This window comes from Myxine glutinosa, chromosome 1 (genome assembly GCF_964187855.1).
Source record: "Myxine glutinosa chromosome 1, kmMyxGlut1.1, whole genome shotgun sequence".
Classification (NCBI taxonomy): Eukaryota; Metazoa; Chordata; class Myxini; order Myxiniformes; family Myxinidae; genus Myxine; species Myxine glutinosa.
Window position 1 is genome coordinate 252,909,996 of NC_136261.1, and position 8,050 is coordinate 252,918,045.

General features: G+C 46.2%; 1 protein-coding gene across 1 annotated transcript in view; it reads left to right on the forward strand.

The window, feature by feature from the left end:
* Positions 1-8,050, forward strand: part of LOC137436385 (NTPase KAP family P-loop domain-containing protein 1-like) — an 87,086-nt gene that overhangs the window by 48,037 nt on the left and 30,999 nt on the right. The window lies entirely within an intron of this gene.

The window sequence follows — 8,050 nt, forward strand, 5'->3', positions numbered from 1 at the left end:
GCCCGTCTGACACACTCACACGGGGATTGCAGATGGGCAGGAGTTCTCCAGCACGTCCAAGGGTGGTTCTCGTCCGGCTCTCCACGGTCCCCGGCACGTCCGCGAAGATGGTGATCGGCGAAGACAAGGCCACGCCGCGCGTCTCTCGAGCAAAACCGATATATCGGGGCGAACGGCAGGGAGGGCTTTCATGGCAAAGGCGGGACGGCTTTTATGGCGAAGGGCGGTTACGCAGCTTCGTTCACTCGCTTGGCTGAACCGCGCAAGTTTGTTATAAACGCCCTGGCTGCGCCCACGTATCTTTAGCGATAGTGAAGTTCGTACAGTGCGAGTGATGCAAGTCCTCTTCCTGCACGTCCTCTCTCTCCTCTGCCAGTCCTCTGCAACTGCCGTGTGCACGCGAGTCCTGTTGAGGGCTTTGCGCATCGGGTTATATAGCCCCGCCCCACGAGCCTTCTGGAACTCACCAAACTCTTCTCACCACGCCCTCTGACGCCATCACCTCTGAGCCCTGATTGGCGACCCATGCTTACCGTCATCGCCTCTGACGCTCTGTCTCGACTCCGCCCCGACCTCAACACCGGCCCCACCTTTTTAGGCCTACCTCGTGTTAGATCGACTAATGAACAACCAATGCTTAACAAACTGGATTGCGCCCACAGAGGTGGAATGGTTTGACCGAAGTAGGACCGATTCTCCTGTCTTTACACAATGCAGGATTAACACAGGAAGGGGCCTACTCTCACATATACTAAGACATAACTATACGACAAATGAGGCTACATGTTGCTTGTGTGACTATCTATGGGGGGCAAACCTTTAAACTTTATTGACTTTACTGTACACATCTCAAAACCGCAGCAATATATATATATTGCTGTAAAATGTTGTGGTTGTGTGCTTCCCCTTCTCTCCCCATCTTGTCTTCCGCTCCCTCTTTTTATATATTATGTTTGTCTGGTTGATTTGTTTGTGAAATAAATGTTAGCTCTTTCACGAGCCTCGATTCAGTATACAAAAAAAAGAAAAAAAAAAAAGAAAGAAAAAGAAAGTCTGTATATATATATTTTGGTTGTATATCTATATATATGTCTTTCGGTGATGTCTTTGTTGAAAGAACCATGTCACCGATTGTCTTTCGCAGCAAGAAGTCAATAACAGGATTATATCACAGGTGGCGTGACAAAATGTAAGGACAGGTACATTTGACGATTGGCTTCACAATCGGATATACAAGGGTTGTTGCGTTCTGTATTAGTGGAAAACAACTGCTGCACATCTACAAAAGTTATTGCCGCGTCCTCTGGAGATGGTCCGTCAACTTGACAATGCTGTTTGTCATGGAGTGGTGGCTTTACGAAATTCTTGCATGAAACAGCGTGCTATTGCTCGGCAGTATGGCATCACTCAAGGTCAGGTGTCAAAGATCCTGAAACGAAATGCTCAGAGGGGTGTCCCTACTCCAATACCGAGGCCAGGACGTCCACGCAGAACCACAAGGAGAGATGATCGCCAGCTGCACGGGTTAGTCTGCAATGGCCGTACCAAGTCAGCTAATCGGCTTAGGGCTGAGTGGCAGCAACTGACAAATGTGCCTGTATCCAGAAGGCTAGTCAACCAACGACTGGTTCAAGCAGGCTATCGTGCCAGGCGTCCCCTGAGAAAGCCACGCCTGACCAGACAACACAGCCAGCGCCGATTGCAGTGGGCCAGAGAGCACCGTCAATGGCAGCCAGGACACTGGAATCACGTGACCTTCAGTGACTAGTCTAGATTTCTGGTCTATCGTCAAGATGGCCGCGTCCGAGTGCGCAGACAAGTGCATGACGCCAACAACGAAGATTGTATCGTGCCAAGAGTCCAAGCGGGAGGTGGTGGGGTGACCGTTTGGGCTTCTTTTCATGCAGGGTGCAAAACTGACCTGGTTGTTCTGAATGGAAACCTGAACCAGTTCAAGTACAGGGTCATTCTGGAAGAAACCTTGCTTCTATTTGCTCGTGCAGCCTTTCGAGGAAACTTTGTCTTCCAGGATGACAATGCATGGCCTCATCGTGCTCGCATGATCCAACACTTTCTTGCTGACCGTGGTGGAGAGCATATGGAGTGGCTTGACATGTCCCCGGATATGAATCCGATAGAGAACTTGTGGGCAGAATTAATGTGTCAAATCGACAACTTGGACCAGCAGCCCACCATTGTGCGTGAATTGCAGCAGACTATTGTCACTGCATGGCAAGCGATTCCTGTCAAAACCTTGGCAAATCTCGTGAACAGCATGCCTCGACGTGTACGTGCTCTCCTGAATGCTCGTGGGGGTTACGCGAAGTACTGAACTGTAATTTTACTGTCTGTAAATCCAAGTCATAATTTAGCTTTTGTTTTTGTTGAATTTTTTTTTGACTAATGTGCAAAATAAAGAGATACTTCTGGAAAACGTACAGAAGTTTAACACAGTACTGTCCGTGAATTGAGTTCGATATCAGTTCACATCACTTTCAAGGATCAATTTATTTGCTTCGAAATGTCAAATGTGGTTTTCGTTTCTTTTAAAGGTCACATTAACAAAATCTGGAATAATTTCAACATAATTCCAATGAACTTTTGGTTCTCTTGAAAAGTAAGTTCACCCCCCAAAAAAAATATTCCATATTAAATGCCAAGTCTGTATGTATGTATGTATGTATATATATATATATATGTATGTATATATATATATATATATATATATATATATATATATATATATATATATATATATATATATATATATATATACACACGTATACATATATATATATACGTATACATATATATATATATATATATATATATATATATATATATATATATATATATATATAATTATATATGTGTGTGTGTGTATGTGTGTGTGTCTGTGAATAAGAGAGAGACAGAATTGTGAGGAACAGAAATGAAAAAACGAGATGTGTTTGTGTGTATGTCTGTGGGTGTATATATGTCTGTGTGTATGTGTGTGTATATGTGTGTGTGGGTGTGCACGCACATGCATTCACATGTTATCAGAAGTAAATACATTGTGTAGATTACATTATTTGTGGATCTGATGAATTGCCAGGAACCATTTTGTGAAACTGAATGTGCAGGTGCAGCATCTAACTCAATATGTCGAAATGTCACACATGTCCATACCCTTGGGATTCTCACGGGTGACCCCACTACTATATATATATATATATTAGCTGAAGTACCCGGCACTGCCCTAGGGGGTGGGGTAGATGGACATGTGGGGGGAGGGAGAGGGGTAGAGGGAAGGAAAGGGAGGGGGAGAAAAGTGGGGAGGGGAAGGGGAGGAGTGTGAGAAGGGGGAGATGGGGGAAAGTGAGGGGGGGCAGGAAAAGGGGAGGGGGAGGGCAGAGAGGGAATGGAGCGAGGGAAGGAGGAAAGGTTTACCCATGCAAATAGTGCTTCATCCTCAGCATTGCCAGGGTAAAAAAAAAACATTGTGATGCCCTCTGCCACCACCAACAGGTGGCGCTACACATATACAGTCACGTGAAAAGGTCAGTACACCCCATGTACAGTTTTGACTTTTTCAACATATTTCAACATGCAGCTATTTGATCTTCATTTCAACAATATTGATAGATAAAGGTGATATAATACATATAACAAATATCATGAAACATTTACATTTTGTAGTCCATTGTATAATGTTACGGGGTCCCCCCCTTACCTCTGGTCTGGGTAGACCTCCGAACCCCGAGAGGGTCCCCGGCAGAAAGATGTGTTATCCTTAGTTGAAATCCAGCAAATAATGAAACCCTCAATGGAACCAGCAAATGAAACAGTCAAATCAATAATGCAACCACACCAGGTTATAAACAAACAATAATATATTATAAATCACACACAAAGAGCCATACAACAATGGGGTCAATCACCCCCTACTTTCAAATCTTACGATGATAACCTTATCAAGCCCCTTAACCCCAAACTCATAGCACCTCACCAATGTCTCTGCACCCCTCCAAGGGGAAGTCCCAATGTCTCTGTGCGCTCCCGCGATCGGGGAGTCAAGGCCCGATCAAAGTCAATTGAGGCGTAGGTGAGCGAGACGACCCCGAGGTCACGTTGTTCAGCACCCAGCAACACAGCGGTGGAAAGGAACCTCACAAAGACACACTCCGACGTACATGTTGCGGTTCGATCCGCGGGCCTCCGTATAATTCTCACATGCCCTTTCTGGCACAGCCGTCCCCGGCAAACCACCGGGGAATAATGCCCAGCCGACACGACCAAACCCGGTTCACTGCAGGTTGCTCGCGTGGCGAAGATGGCTTTCACTCCAACCCGGGCTTTGAGGCCAGGATCCTCCGGAACCTCAATGAGGTTACCCGACGACACAGGCTCCACGCACTCCGGCGATGTCTCTTATCGCCCGAACTTCCCTTCAAGGACGCAAAGTTCACTCGCACTGTACGTCGACCGCTCGGTCCGGAGCTAAAACAACCACGTCTCTTCACGATCTCCTCCCGCCTCTTCTTCCTCTCGCTCCACCTCTTCCGGTCACGATCCGGATTTCCGGCCACATTTTACCAGGAGCGCTTTTAAATCTTTTAACTATAATAACCCTTTCCCTTCAACCATAATCACCAGCATACTTCGAACCAACAACAATAATCATAACAACAATCATTAGGGCCGAATCTGTAACACTTCCCCCCCTCAAGAAAGAAAGTTTGAACACCGCGAAAACTTTCTTTGCATGCCCTCTTTAAACAAGCAAAAGTAAATTCACAAACCAAATTAGCAATCCCCGTGGGCAACAATATTCAACCTTCCCCAAAAATAAAGCAACAACATTTTACACAACCCCCAGAGCTTTCCAAAGTTCATTCCCTCTGGACCAAGCGTCAACAACGACATTGTCCCTGCCCCTCTGATTTTTTTCTAGTTTCTCTTGAATGAAGGTTAAGGGGTTGTGATTAAAAAAAACCAAAGGCCAGCAAATCTATAGCACTTTCCCCGGGAGGCCGAGCTGAAAGCCAGGTTCCATGGTGGTTGGGTGGTGAGGCCTGGAAGTATTCACTACATGGACGCCTTTAGGAACGTGGAGTTCACGGTTAGTCCGTGCAGGGAAGTTCACTACCTGGATGCCTTTAGGAACGTGGAGTTCACGGTTAGTCCGTGTAGGAATCTTGGCTCGGCGGCTCTGCACCATTCAGTGCTTCAACTCTTTCTAACTTTCCTAACAATCACGGTTGGACCACTGGTCACTGTAGTCACATGAATAGCGGTCTCCTTCTCGGCCACTGCTCTGATAATCCTTCCTTCGGGAGCGGTCATAACTCTGGAAGCCTCCATAATAATATCGCTTGCGGCCACCACCACTACTACTCCGTGGTCCCCCTCTGTAGCCCCCTCGACCCCTAGGAAATGCATTCCCTACTGTGATGGTCCGACCCTCCAACTCCTTGCTATTCAGATCCTTTTCTGCCTCTCTGGCGTCCTTTGAGTTTTCAAACGTGACAAAGCCAAACCCTCTTGACTTTCGTGTCTCCCTGTCTTTTATCAGCAGCACTTCCAAAAGCGGTCCTTAGTTGCTGAAGGCAGACTCCAAAACATCTTCCTTTGTTTTGAAGTTCAGTCCACCTACAAATAACTTGCTAAACTTGTCGCCATCCCTCACTGTTGTGGTGTTATTTTCCCTACTGGGCTTTTTAACAACCATCGGGTTACCATAAACTTGACCACCGGCCAAATCATTCCCGATAACAACCGATACTCCCTCTACAGGAAGCGTGGCTTGTAAACCGACATTGACCGGTCCTGACACCAAATCGGACTCCAAATGGATGACATGAAGTGGAGCACTAACACAGCCACCAATCCCCTGTAAACGAACACTATCCCCAGTTGTCGTCTCCTCGGACCATGGCAAGATGCCTTCAAGCATTAAAGATTGATGTGCTCCTGTGTCCCTCAATATCCTAACCGGTCTCCGGTTAGTCGAGGCTCCATCCAGTGACACAAACCCCTCGGAAATAAATGGTTGGTAACCCTTTTGAGGGCAATTTCTCACAATGGCCATCGCATTTGGAGTCGTACTCCGCTCCTGATTTTCCTTTCCCAGAGAATAACAGTTGGACATCCAGTGTCCAGGTTTATGGCAAAAAGTGCAAGTAGGCCCGGAGGAGAACCTCGTGGTCTGCCAAGGCATGGGGGCGGCGGTCTGCCTCGAGTCCCCCGGACGATAGGTCTGTCTTGGAACCGCAGTCTTCTGATTTCTAGAAGTCGTGGTGTTAAAGTGGACCTCATTTCCATCCCGAGGCCGCCCCCATGGATTTTCATTCTTCGCCCCTGATGTACCATAGCTCCCCTGGCTAGGTCTGGGCGAGAAGTTCTGTTTGTGGAACCCCATCCTGTGTGTTAAGGCATAGTCATCTGCCATGGTGGCTGCCTCATACAGCTTTGGTACTTTCCTTTCCTCCAGATGAACTTTAATGTCATCGTGGACACACTGTTGGAATTCCTCCACCAGGATCAATTGTCGCAATAGTTTGAAGTCTTTCCCAACTCCTTTTGAATCACACCACCTATCAAACATGGTTTCCTTCACTCTGGCAAATTCCACATGGGTCTCACTCTCCCTCCTCTTGGCATTCCGGAATTTTTGCCGGTAAGCTTCTGGGACCAATTCATAAGCTTTGAGAATGTGTTTCTTCAATACCTCGTATTCTGACCATTGGTCAATCGGTAAAGCCGAATAAATCTCTTGAGCTTTACCCACCAGAACACTTTGCACTAGTATGGACCAGTACTCCTCAGGCCAGTTTAACTGTCGAGCCACTTTCTCAAAGTGTGGAAAAAACTTGGCTACCTCCTTTTCATTGAAGGGTGGGACCAGCCTCACATGTCTGCCAACATCCCAGGTGTTCTGACTAGGTGTCGAACCAGTCAGCAGGGATGGTACCTCTCCCCGTTCTCTCATTAACTCCAGCTCCTTGACTTTAATTTCCTGCTGACGCGCCAATTCACGGTCCTTTAACTCCCTTTCGGCTCTTCTCTCCTCTGCTTCGAGTTCTCTTGCAGCTCTCCTTTCCTCTGCTTTTTTGTCTTCTAACCTTTCCTGTAGTTCTCTTTCCTGTACTTTTAACCTTTCCTGGAGTTCTCTTTCCTGTACTTTTAACCTTTCCTGGAGTTCTCTTTCCACTCTCCTTTCCTCTGTTTTTTTCTCTTCTAACCTTTCCTGGAGTTCTCGTTCCTGTGCTTTTTCCCTTTCCTGGCTCTGTAATTGCATCTCCAGTTTCCGGAGCTCCACATTTTCTTGCTCTTCTGGTAACCAATCCCAGGCTACCTCTTCCCATGCTTCTAATCCCACCATAGATTGTATCACCACTGTCTGCAACTCTGCCTTCTTCATATTAGTTCGGACCTCCAAGCTAAAATGTTTGGCCAATTTCCAGAGGTCCGATTTTACTAACGCTCTGAACTGTGCTTCACTAGGGGTCACTGTAAACTTCTCTGCATCAAACGCCATAGTGACTACTGGTAACACCTGTTAACCTTCACCCAAGAAAATTTTAACAAACAAAACAAAAAGATTTTTTTTTGTTGTTGTTGTTTGTTTTTGGAAAAATTTTGGGAATGTCGGAAAAAGTTCCAAATTTGGGAATTCTGGGAATGTTAGGGAATTCTTTGCCGGACTAAATTTAGGAATTTTATAGATCCCGGATGCAGACCCAATTGCGAGCCCACGAATATCAATTGGACGAGCCCCAAATTTCTGTTACGGGGTCCCCCCCTTACCTCTGGTCTCGGTAGATCTCCGAACCCCGAGCGGGTCCCTGGCAGAAAGATGTGTTATCCTTAGTTGAAATCCAGCAAATAATGAAACCCTCAATGGAACCAGCAAATGAAACAGTCAAATCAATAATGCAACCACACCAGGTTATAAACAAACAATAATATATTATAAATCACACACAAAGAGCCATACAATAATGGGGGCAATCACCCCTACTTTCAAATCTTACGATGATAACCTTATCAAGCCCCTTAACCCCAA